This window comes from Mustela nivalis (assembly GCF_964662115.1).
Source record: "Mustela nivalis genome assembly, chromosome: 1".
Lineage (NCBI taxonomy): Eukaryota > Metazoa > Chordata > Mammalia > Carnivora > Mustelidae > Mustela > Mustela nivalis.
In genome coordinates, this window is record NC_139020.1 from 38,907,491 (window position 1) to 38,923,886 (window position 16,396).

At 37.7% G+C, this 16,396-nt stretch overlaps 1 protein-coding gene across 2 annotated transcripts in view; it reads right to left on the bottom strand.

The window, feature by feature from the left end:
- Positions 1-4,092: 4,092 nt before the first annotated feature.
- VGLL3 (vestigial like family member 3) overlaps positions 4,093-16,396 on the bottom strand; it is a 61,644-nt gene continuing 49,340 nt past the window's right edge. Inside the window, exons 6-8 of one of the 2 annotated variants that reach the window (XR_014314976.1) lie at positions 7,303-7,444; positions 5,459-5,622; positions 4,093-4,181 (exon numbers count right to left, since the gene is read on the bottom strand). The gene's annotated coding sequence lies outside the window, so the exon portion shown is untranslated. Of the gene's footprint in view, positions 4,182-5,458; positions 5,623-7,302; positions 7,445-15,632; positions 15,743-16,396 lie in introns of those variants that run through there. The other variant, XR_014314977.1, reaches the window with a different exon arrangement.

The following is a 16,396-nucleotide window of genomic DNA, read 5'->3' on the forward strand; positions in this document are numbered from 1 at the left end:
TTTTTTGTATTTCACAATACGGTCAAGTCCTGTGGTGTGCTGAACTCCTTGTTCTTTTTCTCCTTCTCTTCAAAGGTTAAAATAAGCAAGAGAAATTGGGTGATGATCATAACAGGAAGAATGTGGGTGTGGGAGGTGTGAGGAATCAGTGCCTGAGGCTTGAGTTGGTTCTCCCTAGAATGACTGGAAGTTACCATGTCGTCTGATGACCAGAAAGTATACCAAAAATTTCAAGTAGAAGCTTCAGTCCAGGCCCAGGGGAACAGTATTCTGCAAGGATGAATCTAATCATCCCTCACTCACATTAGCCAAAACAATTAGCCAGGAGAAGGACATCCCTCTCCCGCCAGGTCCTGTTTCTTTCTCCCAGGATGTAGTATCGCCTGTTGCTAATGAACCCTTATGATGGCCTCAAATACACCCTGACAGCTGCAGGAGATTTTGGTAACAGCCCTGACTCTAGTTTCCCTTCCATCTGTCTGCAGATGTTTTAAATTTGACCCCTTAAAAAAAAAAAAAAAAGTATCTTACCAAGAAGCAATTACTATGCTTGTATATTTCCCATTTAAAAAAATAACGGGACTGCGATTTGCAGGAGTCTTGTAATTGTGGATTATGTTGGGAGTTTGACACTCATTCTGGACATGGAGATTTTTTACACTATTTGGGGCTAGATTACTAATATTTCTTTTAGATTTATTCAAACTGTCAATCATAACGACATAGAAAATAATCAGAAATGTCAGCCATCATGCTGAAGGAAGTTAATCCTTTCAAAATTATTCATTGCTTTTATTTTTCTTTTTCAAAATATCTTTCAACTACAACAGGATAATACAACACCAGAATGTTTCTGTTTATCATGGGCCATCTGGATTTCCTTTATTAATTATATAATTCTTCAAAATTTTTCTTCTGAGAATTGCAAAAAACAATTTCAAGGTGTTATTTCAATGTTCATCACACTTCAAGGGGATTATCTTAGTATGAATAATGTAACCAAGATAATTTAGGAGAAATAAAGATGTCAATAAAATCCTAATGTATTTCAAAGAATTATAGAACCTTAGAATCTTTAGGGCCTTAATGCTTTCTGGTCCAAGTCTTTCTTTTGCCAGGTGGGGGTCTTAGGTACAAGAAAGGTTGACCTGCCTGGAGTCAGTCCTTTAGTTGGTCACTGAACCAGAAGGAGATGCCAGTCCTCCTGAGGCTTGATTCAATACTTCTCACACTGAATTTTTCCAAAGATGTACTTAAGTCATTCTTCTTGAAAAAGTCAAGTTTTTGTAATGATTTCATTCCTCTCTAAATAAAAATCTCCAAAATAGGAGAGATTTCACTTACAACATATCAAAGCAATATTTTAAATCACTTGCTTTGTGTACAGTACTATGGAGCTTACCAATAAGAGACACAATCCCTTATGTAAAGAAGCATATTATTCTCTAGGGAAATAATATTGGGGAATCAAGGCCAAAGTATATGAAAATATAATTAAGACTGTAAGGATGTATACAATAGAAAATGAATGACACAGTAGATACAGGAGACAATAGGGCTTCTTACTGGCTTTCAACAGGTGCAGTGTGAATACTTAATTAAGTCATTGAGCTATATTTACTTGGAGAAGATCTTCTCTTTGGGAAGAGGAAGGATGAAATCAACAATGTCGCCTACTCATTTTCAGTAAAAATCCTATAGACTTGGGTTTAATTGTGTGCTTTTGTGTATTTTATATTTTTAAAAAGATGTATTTATTTTTTTAGAGGGAGAGAGCTAAAGAGAGAGCACAAGCAGAAGGGGGAGAGGGAGAGAGAATGTTGAGAAGACTGTGCTGAGCCGAATTCAACATGGAGCTCAATCTCAGGACCTTGAGATCATGACCTGAGCCAAAACCAGGAGTCAGTTGCTCAACTGACTGTGTCACCCACATATCCCAATTGTGTGCTTTTTAAGCATATTTAAATGTAAAATAAGTCTAGAAAGACATTTGGGTGTCATGCATTCATTCTATAAACCTGATGATAAAAATAAGGATTATATTAATATGTGAGAAAAAATATTTCTTTAAATAATTTTCTAAGGATTTTACCAGTAGCTTTCTGAACTATGATGGTGAATTTTATATGTCAACTTTGTTAGGCTGCAGAACCCAGATATTTGGTCAAACACAAGTCTATATTTTGCTGTGAAGGTATTTTTCAGATGAGATTAACATTCAAATCAGTAGACTGAGTAAAACAAATTATCCTCCCTAATATTAGCGGATCTTAGCAACCAGTTGAAACAAATGTCTCTTGCATTAAGCACCTGAAGTTTGGTAACTGTAATCTCAGCATGACTTTCCTATTCTGACTCAAATACATCTGAAGAGAAAAAAAAACAGGAAACAAAAACTGACAATCCCCAAAGGAAGAGGGAATTCTGACCACAGTCTGTCTTCCGATTCTAACTAACATACAGTTAGAATTTTAACTGTAATATCAACCTCTCCCTCAGGTAGGGTTCCTACCTACAAACCTAACCTGCCAATTTGGAATTTGCCCAATGAATGAACAAATGAATGAATGAACAAGCAAATAAGTGGATAAATAAGTAAATAAAATTCATACACACACACACACACACCCCTATTGCTTCTGTTTCCCTGTGAACCCTGAACAATTATACACCATCAATGTAAAAATTTAATAAAGTATCACAAAAATGAGCTGCTCAAAGGAAGATTCATCTCAGTGGTTCAACAGAAAAACAAAAGTAACACAGACATCAAGAGAAATCTATCATTGTGCGTGACCATTTGACTTGCCTTGGATTTCGGCAGTTGGAATATTCTTTTGCAGGTAGAGAACTGCTAAGCTGTGCCCTTAAGGCAGGGTACTCAGATGAATTATACCTTGTATCCTTATTTATTGGCTGTATCTCTTGAGTAAGGCATTTAAGTTCTCTGTCATTATTTTTAAACTGTAATTAATTTAAAATTGCATATTATAATAATTGTACATATAAATGCATATAATAGTAATATATAACTATGTTCCTATCCATAGGAAAAATACTCTACAATATTTCACTATTTTTACTGGTTATTCTTTTTCTTCCAAATGTGAATGAATACTTGATTTTTGGAATCCTTTGGAGAAGTTTTATCATTTCAGTTGGATGACTATATTATTGAAGAAATACTTCCATGGTTGGCTTATAGGTTTCCAGAGGATATTTGGGGATTGATATATTGTTCTGTGCTCAGGATTTTGCTCAGTGATTTACATATTTATAGGTACTCAATACATATTTGTTACCGTTGGTGGCCACAGTGGAGAAAATGTTCACCAAGTATTTCCTGCCCAGCTTTTCCCATGTTCATTTAGCTGGATAGGACCATGAACATAAGGAAGAACATAAATATGAACATAAGGAAGAACATGTTTAACTTCCAAAATGAATCCACTACAAAAATAAATAAATAAATAAATAAAAATTAAAAACAGAAACAGAAAAGTCTCAAGTTTCCAAGTGTTGGAACTTCAATATGCAAAACCTTCCTTATTTGGGTTCTAGAGTGGATAGAGGTCCCTGTCAATTTCTACACTGAGTGTAGAGTAAATTTTTCTTACATTAAGCCTTTGAGGTCCTATAATTATACTTTCAGCCTACCGTTCCTATCCTGTTTAAAACAGTGATGTACCATGCTTACCCTTCAATAAGAATAATCAGAGACATTCCCAAATAACTGGAGACTCCAAACAAACATTACATTAAGTAAACTATAATGAATTATCTACATAATATGTGCTGAGAAGACGAAACAATGAGATGACTCAGATTGAAAAGAGTTTTTACTTTTTAACATTTTGTTAATTTATACGTTTGTATAAAGTTTGATGTTCAAGGAATCTGTATACTCTTTACTTCAAATAAAACTTATTCTGAAACTCTTTACAGAAGGTTCAAGTAATTTAGGGAACTAACATACATTAAATGGGTTTGGCATTTTTAATTACAAGCATGTTTTAATATTTAAGATAAACTCCTTTATCTGCACAAATTCATAAATTTAGTTTCAAAAGTTGAAATACCCTTTCTGGTGTCACTCGACTGTCATTGTAGAGTTGAGATTGTGTCAGAAGCTGAAGAACAGTATCCTTTAATTATTAGCATGTTGAGATACTGAAATGATTCTAGAATTTGAAACAATAGTATCAGTCATCCCTGATGAAACTTAGAGGAGATATTCTAGTACCAGTTGGATAATTTCTATAACTCTAATACTAGTGATATCAAGAACTATGACTGGGGCATATTAGAATGCTGGATCATTGGCAAAATCTTTATAATGTTTCATAACTCTCCAACCATGGGAGCCTTGTATGCTCTCATCAAATGTATAAACCATTTTAAACTCCAAAAAGTAGATTTCTTTAAAAGTTTAAAGTACATTAGACCTAAGAGGAAAAAATCCAGAATTACATGAATCCCTTATACTTTCTAGAAATTGTAAGGCTTATCTGTATTTCTAACAAGTCATTCTAAATTAATTTTTTAAAGCATTTCAAGTAATGTAACCTTGCTTTGTAATAATGCAGCTGGTCAGAGCTTGTTGTTTTAAAATAAAATTAGCTGTGTTAATAATGACACTGGAAAGGTCATTTGCAGTCAAGAAATGTTCAATTTAAAAAGGTGAAATGTTTCTTTTATAAAATTTCCCACACAAATATAATTCAAACTCTGTGCATGCAAAGCTAAGTTAAACGAAGACATGTAAAAAAAAAAAAAATCCTTTGAGATAACAGTACAAAAATCATTTTCAGAGATCTGTGGGGCACCTTGGTGGCTCAGTCAGTTAAACATCTGACTTTGACCTGGGTCATGATCTCAAGGTCTTGCGATCAAGCCCAGCCCACATCAGGCTCCCCACGAGGTGGGGAGTTTGCTTGGCCCTCTTCCTCTGCCCCTCCTTCTGCTTGTTCTCTCTCTCTCTCAAATAAATGAATAAAATCTTAAAAAAAAAAAAAAGGCCTATAAAGAGTTTCCACATATAAAATATCTGTGACTGTAAGGAAGAAAACTAGCAAGAAGTCATATTTTAAATTCAGAAATCCAAAGCTAGCAATGTAGGTGGTTAGCTCTAGACAGGGTGTCTTCATTAACTGGGGATAATTTGAAGATGCTTCCTGCAGAAAAAATAATAGTTTGCATGTGCATAACATCTTAGTGTCTCCAAAATGTGGGCCATAAATTTCTTATTAACTAGGAGAGATGTATTAAGCATGCATAGCCAGTAAGTCATGAAGGCAAAGTGTTTAATGCACAGACATCTTAAAATGCAATTAATGTCTCTGTCCTTAAAAAATAACAATGAAAAAAAAAACCAATGAGATAGTAAGATAAGACATATGTGAAAATAAGAATGTCTACTTTAAACTGCATACTTATATACTGAAGAACTCTATCTTACCTGGATTCAAGATGTCTATTTGCTTTAAATGTGGTGTGAAATTATTCGAGGGAATAAAATGAGAATTTCTTTTATGCTCAAGTCCTGCTTATGGGACAAGCGTTGGTCAGGGAATCTGGTCCAGAGAGACAAGAAAGGTTTTGCCTAAATGAGGAGGACAAATCCTAATTTAAAAACAAAAACAAAAACAAAAACAAAAAAGTTGTAATAAGGAAAAATGACATGTGCTGAATCAAAATTATGAAATGGAGTCAGATCTACATTTATTTGGTATCCTGAAAATCAGGAGAAGAAATAAGCTTTCCGTGCAGGGCCAATTCATGCGGGATGGTAGTAATTAAAGCACTAACATGGTGTACAAAAAAACGCAGCTGCTTCAAGGACTGAGCCAAAGTGACCACCTTGACCCTCTCAAGTCTGACAGATAAGGAAGCAGAAAATTAAATAGGTTTTCCTATTTTACAGATCCTGAGCTCCTGTGAGATGAACTTATGTCTGAATCATTTTTCTCTCCTGGGAACTGACCTCAGGGACCAAAAAAAGAGCAGGAGTAGTTGTAACTCCACAAACTCCCCAAATAATAAGTGCTAAAGGCACTGTGTCTTTGGTGCTTGAGGGCTATTTTATCTAACCCGTATAACTATGCTACTTGTGCCCTCAGCCTCTCACAGATGGTCAGGTTTATCACCTACAAGGGTAATCAAACCTACATTTCTGAAGGATCTGAGTTTCTGGGATTTGCCTTTATAGGTTTTACGTTATCTTCCCTGATCTTATTTTGAAATATGGAAGTAATAAGATCTATTGTAAGAATCCCCTGAATTCCACACATATTTCTTCTTACCACAAATTACTAGCAATCTATTTTCCCCCTTGGTTTTATAACCGTCCTCCATACCCATTAGTTCAGAACCATGAGGAGCCCCAAATAGCCAGGTGTTCGTCCCCACTCCCACTTTAATAAAACAACTGTTGTATCCTCTGGTAAAACTATTCCTTCATTAGAGATCATAGCAAAGCAGCCCTCAAACCTGCAGGACGGTAAAGCAAAAACTTGCCAAGTGGATTGTTTGTTGCAGAGGCGGCACAAATATACACTATGAGGAGCGCATGTACCTATAGTGTATAGAGAGAGTTTATTAGAGAAGCATTTGTATGTGTGTGTGTGCATATATGTGTGTAAGAAGCATATATAGTCCCCTGAACTCCACATCTTGGGTCGAGATGGCCTGGAGGCACCCTGATTACTGTTCTCCCAAAGGAGACCTACGAGGATAAAAGGCCAGAAGAGCAAGTGAGACCATGCCAAGACAGCCAGCGAGCCCCAAGGCCACACTGCATTGCACATTCATAGGTGAGCCTAAAAAGAGATAGAAAAAATCCTAGCTAGGCTAAGAAAGGAGAAATATATCAAGTTATCTCTGGGCCCAAGTATGATGCTACAGAGAAAGCATTAAAATGACTCAGGGCTGCATACGGAGTGCCCTGAGAACGGCTTGCGTGCCCAGAATGCAGACATAAATTAAAGCCTTTCTTGTTTCTCTGTGCGTTCTTACCCCGACTGAACCAGCTCTCTGCTAAGGTACCAAAAACGAAGAGAAAAGGAGCCTGGGGTCCATCTAGATTTGTCTCTTATTAGGTTTATAAATGTACCGGTGAGAGAATTACTCCTACTTCCCTCAGTCCCCACACTAGGGTCTTGGGATAGTGGAAAAGGTCACACGGCGCAATTAGTTCCAGTTTCAAAGCAGGTTCAGCAAACTTTGTAAGCCAGCAAAACCAACCTTGGAGCACATTGCCCAGATGACCCCCAGATGGAAGCGTTAGCTGTTCCACTACCCTACCAGAACAGTCGGAGCCTGAATTAAGTGCATTTTGATGGATGCGGATCACCCTCTTCTCTGGCTGTGAAATGGGTTTCTCAGAAGCTGTGAGCTGTGGGATATCTTGACGGTGAGGCACTCTGTCATTGTACGGATGCTGGTGCTGGAGGAAGAAGCAAGGTGCACAACTACGGTAAATCCACTTGTGTATCTGTATTTATGAAAACAAGTTTTGCTCCCCCAAAGTCATTTTTTCTTCTGAGAGATGTACTGTGCAAGTTACAGCAACCTGCCGTTCAGCTTAGAATTTTCCCCTATGCTTTTAGAAATGTGGCTGACAAGGCAGAAGATGGGATTTTCATTTATTTCCTGCTCCCTTTGCACAGAGAACTTCCTAGGTTTTTAAGTTATTCTTGCTGCTTCTTCCTTACCAGACTCAATCGGCATCACTGTCATGGACTAGAGGAATGTGCTGAGGAACATCCTGGTCAAGGACTTGAGGACTTTATCATATACAGAAGCCAGGAAAATTAAAAAGCCCTAAGATAGAGCAGTCTCTATACCTTATATATTTATAGATTCAGTATTCTGATGTCGCTGATGGGTGAAATTCTCTTAATCCTTGCAGATTATTATGGAGAGAAAAAGGATATAGGCTCTTTGCCAGCAGATCAATAATTGTGTACTGAGGGGCGCCTGGGTGGCTCAGTGGGTTAAAGCCTCTGCCTTCAGCTCAGGTCATGATCTCAGGTCCTGGGATCGAGCCCCGCATCGGGCTCTCTGCTCAGCAGGGAGCCTGCTTCCTCCTCTCTCTCTGCCTGCCTCTCTGCCCGCTTATGATCTCTCTCTCTCTGTGTCAAATAAATAAATAAAATCTTTAAAATAATAATAATAATAATTGTGTACTGAGTTCCAAAGACTCTTTGCTTTCTTGTACTGAGGATACACACCTGGGAGAGTAGTTATAATTGGAGCCATCACCTGATTGAGTTTATGACAGTCTATAGCAGTGCTCCAAGGCCCCTCCTGCTTTTTGTGGATGGGTTAAATGTGGAGATCCTGGAAGTTGCTATTCCTCTATTGTTTAATTCTGTGTAGAGGAAGCTGATAGACATAGTTCCTCCAGAATTTTACTTCTGGTTTACTCTTTAGGTATGGATGGACAATTCCAGGGACGAACATGCGGCCCTTCTTGTCATAATGACCACTAGAGGGGATTCTGTCATTTTCTTCATCTACTTTACCCAACTATGTGATCAGGACCTGGGACAAAAACCAAAGAATGGACCCATGGATTCTATAGGCCCACTTTGAGACAGACTGGGGCCAAAACCATTCACCAGCCAATTTCCGTAAGTTTCAATGAACCATAGTGACCTTTCAGGTCCACAGGGATTAGGGTGAACTCAGGGTCAGTATCTGGGATTTTTTTTTCCTTTCTCTAGTGCAGAGTGGCAGATAAAATAGCTATATACCATATCAGGGGATGCTTAGAGAGACATTTAAAATCAGTTCACGTGACAGTGTTGCAAGGCCATTCTCAAGAGGGTCCTGGTGTTTCCTTCAACCGGGGGATCAGGTTTATAGACTAGCTGGGGTGGAAGAATTGGGTAAGAGGTCATGACTTGAGGCAGTGACTCACATGATATTTCTGCTCCACAAATTTCCCGTAACATAGATCAAGTTGTATTTTATGATTATTTATTTTGTTGCTGGGACTCTAACTTCTTAGCCATGCCCCAGATCCCTAGCAGTTAACACACTCTGAATGGCAGTCCATCCCTACAGCCAGTTTTGGTAACTGAGCTGTCCTTATCTCTGGAGGTTAAGTACCGCCACCTGGCCTCTGCAGCTCTGGGATCCTACAATTCCCATTAAAATCATGGAAACTACATCAAGGGTGGCAACTCCCACCATCATTCCCAATCTACAGATGACAGCCAGCACCAAATTTTCAAGGATTCTGATATTTCTCTCATAACACATTTCTCAATGCCCCAGGGATAAAAGTGTTTTCTGTAACTTTTAGGCAACATTGTCAGAAGGAGAGAAATTAAGTTGCATGTAATAATTCTATTCTAACATTATCAAATTTGTAATTCCGTTGGATTCCTTCCTTTAAATACTTGCAGAGTAGTTCTGGCATCTTGACGTCATTAAACCTAGCCCCTTGTGGCATCCATGCCTTAGTCAGTCAACCAAGCAAATTATTAGAGCCATTTCCCACCAGGCAAATTAGTATATTCAATCTGGGATCCAACAGATCAAGCCAACCAAACTTTTTTGTTCCATCTTCTTGGTTTAACATGCCCAGGATCCACTCTTGTGCATGCTTTTCAGTTTCCAAATGGTAAACATGGGCAGATTCTTTCAATCCTTGTGATATGTAGACTCTCTTCTCCCAAGATAACTAGTGATTCTCCCCTGGGTCTTATTGGAATATTATCTAGAGGCAATGTGGTGTGATACAGGTATATCATGCAAGAAGGCTAGTATCCTCAGAAAGAAGGAGGGAGTTGTTTCAAGTAACAAATGAATTTAGGAATTCAGTTATGGAATTTATTTAATCATGGGAGACCAAAATTTCCAGCTTCATCTGAGAACACCTAAATGTTTCTTCTGACATCTAAAGGAATTATTCCTTCCTCACTAAATCCCCTATGGTTAATGGAACATTCTTGTCAAAGTTGTCTGACCATTTTGCTTCATAATTATCCAAACTGTACCATAAGATTTTAGTCCTGATCATTAACCATGCTTCCCTTTGTGTCTATATTGAATAAAAACATTCATTTAAAGTAGTCATGAAGTTTTCTGGTTTTCTACTTGTGTTTTCTTTAAAGATTTTTATTTCTTTGACACAGAGAGATAGATCACACGTAGGCAGAGAGGCAGGCAGAGAAAGAGGGGAAGCAGGCTCCCTGCTGAGCAGAAAGCCCAATGTGGGGCTCGATCCCAGGACCCTGAGATCATGACCTGAGCAGAAGGCAGAGTTTTTAACTCACTGAGCCACCCAGGCGCCCCTCTACTTGTGTTTTGATATAACAGCTCAAAACTTTGAGTTGTCTTTTTCTTTTTTTTTCTTCCTTCCTTCCTTCCTTCTTTTTTTTTTCTTTCCTTTTCCTTTCCTTTTGTTCCTTTGGCAGCCCTCCAGTATAGTCTCAAATACTTTTCTAACCTCTACAATACTTGCAACCATTGTCACTGCTACAGCAGCCAAGTTCAGGAGACTTAATTTCTTAGACTCCTGATACTTCAGGTGGTTGTGATGCCACTGGATTACTAAAATCCCTCTTTTTGCCTGTCTGGGAGTTATTCCTACACTCATGCTCTCACATGAGAACTCTATGCCACAAACTTTTCTTGAAAATGTTTCCTGGGACCATTCCTTATAGGCAAAAGTATTCCTGTCACATTCCAACTAGTAAATAAAAACCACTCTGAGTACTTAAAATAGCAAATTCATCTTAGGAACATGGTTACAGGGTAATAGAAATGCTAAGGAGATGGAGAAGCAAACCACAGAACAACAATATCAGGAAGTCACTCCCACATGTAGAGGCAAAAGGGAGAAGCAGTATTAAAGGAACCTGGGGCCAGGGAACCTGGCAGGAGCTGAAGCCACAGAGGAGCCATAGTCATTGCTGGAGACGTAGCTGCTGCCAGAGATGCTGCCCAAACTGCACATACGGCAGAAGGCAGTAAAATATCTTGGCTTATCCCCACCTCCTCGCTCTGTGCTTTAATCTTCAGCCAGTGCCGGAGGTCAATACTCCTGTGATACTGAGTGGAACATCAGAAGATTTGGGAAGAGATCCGAGCGCAAAAAGACATGCGAGAAAACAAATGTGGTTGCCCTTTGTAGAACTGAGTCTTTTGCTCCAGAGGAGAAACTATTTTTCTTTCCACCTCAGAATAGACACAGAACAAAAGCCACTGCCCAGTGAGAAGTGCCTCAGGCTCCATGTGGGGCAGTCTACCGATGATAAAGCTATTAGAGGGTGAAAACTGACCAACGATGCATTAGGATATTTACTAGGGCAAAAAAAATTGAGGATAAACAGACATTTATGTATAGAAATTAAGGAAATAAAATAGGATTAATTTGGCAAATCATTAAATTATTGATAGAACACAATGTGATTGAGATCCAAACAAATGGTACTTCCAGACCAAGGAGGTTGAAAATATTCTTAGGGCACAGAGACTGTGTCCATTTAACTCATTTTATCTGACATGAGGCATAGCATCATGAGGAGATGGTGAATGATTTCAGATTATGTTGGGAAATTGTTCTTCCTGATGAAGAGTGAATGGCTGTAGGTAATTACATGAAATTCAGATACAAGGAGATTTTGTCAACAAACATTTATTGATACTGAAATGTACTCAATGATTAGTTTTCCAGTTGAAATCATAGAAGCCAACATGGTATGTTAAAACTAAGCTGGACACATCACAAGTTTGGTTTTTTTGTTTTGTTTTTGTTTTTTTGTTTTTGTTTTTAATTTTTTATTTTTTATAAACATATATTTTTATCCCCAGGGGTACAGGTCTGTGAATCACCAGGGTTTTTTAAACCAATCAGAGCTAAGTGAGTAGGGGATAAGGCTAGATAACTTGTGTCTTTAATGGTACATGCCTGTGACTTTGTCTCTTGTGTTGGACATAATTAGTAATAAGAATGCTGTAAGCGAATTTTTTTTGATTTGTACATTTCTATTTTCCAAAACTGACTAATTCAAACCAGCACGTGAGACACATGGGATGAGCAAAAAAGTCTAAATTATACACAGGTTTGAATATTGGCTTCTTGAGGGATAAACTGTGTTAGAAATACAAATTCCAGAATGCCTAATTTCTAAGGGAATTGTCTCCCCTTTGCCTTTTTTTTTTTTTTAAATTTCAGATTATATAAATACCAATGGCGTTTGTTACAAAGAGATTCTTCAGAATTTTTCTTTGTTACACTCTGTACAACATTGTCATGATTGGATTTTTTTTTTATAGCTCAGACTTACATTGACATCTGAACAAGTTGTTAAATAATCTTTTCCAATTAGGTTATTCTTTCCAAAGTATTTTAGTTCCAGGAAAATTTTAATTCTGATGTCTAAATAGGTTAATGTGTTTTATTTTACAAAAATATATGTAGAATCACAGACCTTTTAGAATTAGAAGAAGCCTTAAAGATTCTGTCATTTTAATGTCATTATTTTATAGATGAGAATACACACCAAGGACATTTAGTGATTTTTCTAGAAGCACATGTGTTGTTAATGACAGATCTAGGTAAGAAATCCATTTCTTTTCAGATAATCTAAGATAGCATTCTTTGTTTCATTATACAATAAGTGCATTTTTTTGAACATGTTACATAATTCTGGTTCATGATTATGAAAAGCTGCAAACATCATATAGCCTTTTTTTTTTTAAGATTTTTTATTTATTTGACAGAGGGAGAGAGATCACAAGCAGGCAGAGTAGCAGGCAGTGAGAGAGAGGGGGAAGCAGGCTCCCCACTGAACAGAGAGACCGGTGTGGGACTCCATCCCAGGACCCCAAGATCATGACCTGGGCCAAAGGAAGAGGTTTAACCCACTGAACCACCCAGGTGCCCCATATAGTCTTTTTTTAATCCTTAAGAAAAACAAGATTGTGTTGTGAAGTGTGTAAACCTGGTGACTCACAGACCTGTACCCCTGGGGCTAATAATACATTATATGTTAATAAAAAATTAAAAAGAAAAAAAAAAGAAAAACAAGACTGTTTTTTGCAGGAGGTAACTCATTCCTTACTGTTCTCAGCTTCAGGTTATTTGCACATAAATTCTTCAGTTCAGTCATCTCATAAACTATTTTCTCCTTGTCTATATTAAATTCCTACCAAAATATTTCAGCTTTTTCTTCTGTCTCCCTCTCTCAAATGGAAGCCTTTTTAAATCTTGGTTATTTGGTATGGAACTCTTATCATCTTTGGATTTGTAGTTTAATGTACTGTAACATACTTGAACCAGAGAAGTAAAACTGTGAAGCCACATATCAATGCTCTTATAAGTAGGACCTTTTTAAAAAACAACAAAAACAAAACAAAACAAAAAACAAAACAAAACCATGGGTGACACATTTAAGAGGCATGATTTGTCCTAAGCCAATGAGAATAAAGCTTCTGGATGCCTTATTTGCATGGACCACCTTCCAAAGCTCTGAGATGAATCCTAACTAACATTCATCTTGACAGAAGTTTTTGCAAATTTTAAAAGGTAAGCTATTTTAATGACAAGCATATAAAAATACTCTCTCCTTCACTCAGATATCCCCTCCACCACACTTCCCTTTGCGGGTTGGTAAGAATCAAGCTATCTACTAGATACATATAGTTTGAATTTACATTCAGCAGGATATATTCATACCTCCATATATAATTAAGTATTCATGTCCTAGGTAACAAATGGTGTCTAGGAATACTGCAACCCCTCACGATGTTGTGTCAAGAGGGGCTGAGAACGTATTACTCTATGAACAGAACCTACCTGTCCCACCACCAAATAGGAGAAAGGAAAGAAACATGTTTGAAATGTACTAAAGATAAAACAAAGATAAATGTGCAAATTGTTGGAAGAGTAGTATGTTATGTTATACATATGGCTTGAGCAGGTAGTGAATACAAATTTGCATGATTTTTCTGAATTTTGTGTTTATTTTCATCACCTTTACAAAATTTGTTGGGATTTCTCATACATACTCTAAATACTCACTCTCATAACTTAGTATGATTTTTGTTTCTTCTTAAAAAGCTCCCCTCTGCACAACTTTTATAGGATTCAGATCCTAGATCAGCCCTTGGGTGATCAGCTTGCCAAAGTTAATCATTTCTGCCTTCAGGACCGCTGGATCCTGGCTCACTCCAGGAGCTAGAGTCAGCAGGGCTGGGGCAGTAAAGACCCTATTATGAGGAACCAAAGAAGTCAAAACAGGTACAAACTTCTTTGGGAAGCACAATAAAAAGTTCAACATCAAAGCAGTTGAATTCTACTGATAAGTCTAAGGGCATTATCATGGGGCCAGGAAACAGACAAGTTCAGAAGCTTCACAGGCCCAAACATACAGCAGAGAGCAAGAAGCAGTGCTTGCATCTGAGAATATTTCCTTGAAAAAGCTGGCTCTTTAAAGACATGTTTTTATGAATGGGAACTGCCTAATAGGAAAGTAGTTGGCTTATCTCAAATAGTCAACATGGACACTATACCCACTGTTAAGCATTCAGGCTAAAGAATTTAAAATCCATATGACTTCAAGACCATAGCCCCAAGAGATTGGAATCATTACTTCATTTTGCTTGAATGAATGTTATTAGCGTATATAGGTGATCTGTAGAAAAAGTAGATGGGAGAAGAAAAAAATAGGTTACATGCACATACACACACAGTAAGTTCTGAGGTTCCAGGAGCCAAGAAACATTAATTTCTGAGGTTCCAGGAGCCAAGAGATTTCTACTGCTCCATTTTCATAGGATTTGGAGGAAGAATAAAATGGGAATTATTCCAGTTGGCTAAGAAATTATTAAAATATTCTCACCGCAAATACCTTCACTTTAAAGTGTGGTGTGGTGGTCTAAGATTCTTTTCTTGGTTAAATCTGGGTTTGAATCTGGCTCTGCCACTTGTAGTCAAGTTCCCTGGGCAAGGACTTAACTGATTTCCTAAATTCCCTAAATTACTAAAAATAAGGTTAATAAGAAGAAAAGCATACTATTTACTTAGTGATAAATGATTTATATATGTTATTTAATTGCTGTAACAATTGTTTGGAGTAGTTTTAATATCTTCATTTGACAGGTGGACACACTGAGACTTAAAGAGGCTGAGGAAATTGTCCAAGGACTTCCAGCTTCTAAGTAGCATCATTAAAAATGAAATCTGCAGGGGCTCAGTGGGTTAAAGCCTCTGCCTTCAGCTCAGGTCATGATCCCAGGGTTCTGGGATTGAGCCCTACATCGGGCTCTCTGCTTTGCAGGGAGCCTGCTTCCTCCTCTCTCTCTGCCTACTTGTGATCTCTGTCAAATAAATAAATAAAATTTAAAAAAAAAAAAGAAATCTGTATGGTTTTTATAATGCTCACTGCCTCCCAAATAATGCTGTCTACATGTTGCTATTTGCGAGAATTCTTTAAATTCATGCAATGCTCATGATATACGAGTTTTAATAAATATCAGTTCCTTCTCTTTGTATCTACACAGTACTATTAATTTTCTCAAAGCAATTTACATTTATTTTATTTGATCGTTATGCTACTGATAAGGAAACTGACTAGATGATATCAACAAATTATGACTGGATCTGATCCTAGGTCCCAGGGTTTCTCACTTCACATTTTCCACCTTCTCATCTCCAAACTAGTCCAAATGTGTTAAGAAGAGACTCATTTTTAATTTCTCTTGGGTCCTCCCTCCTTTTTTTAAGCTGTAGGCAGAAAGGAAAAAAAATTTTTTTAAATAAATGAATGAGTGCCTTGATGTTACAGAACCTGATAGCACACATTTAAAGTGATTATTCTCTGTTCTTTGGGAACATCAGAGCAGGAAGGCCACGCTCAACCAGACATTCCCTCGCCTTGCAATGACAAGCCTTAATGGAATCTGGCCTGCAGAGTGTCTGGGCTGTGTGCAAGGCTGGTGTCAGAGCAAGTGCAAGCAAGTTCGGGGAAGCGCAGACTTTATGACATCGTGTAACTCAAACAGTCCTTCAAGGCACCACCCACCTTTTCCAGGGGGAATCTGCTGAAGTGATTCTCTTGGAAACAGTGTGGAAGGGGTGTTTGTGTTAAGTTATGTGCTTTTGTATGTGGACGGGTGAGTGGGTGGAGACGGGTGGGGGGTTGGTGAGGGAGATTCGAAACAAAGATGGAAAAAACAACTACCACTGCCACCAAAATATTCTGCTCAAGGATGAGGGAGTACACCCTACAGCTGTTCGCACTGTTCAGCATATTCTGCATATTTACATATACCAAGTATTCCCAAACAGCCTTGTGTTTGTTTTAAAATCCCACATGAAGATGTCTGGTAAAGCTGTCACTTGAAAGCTTATTTTCTTGGTGATGTTTACAAAACTGTT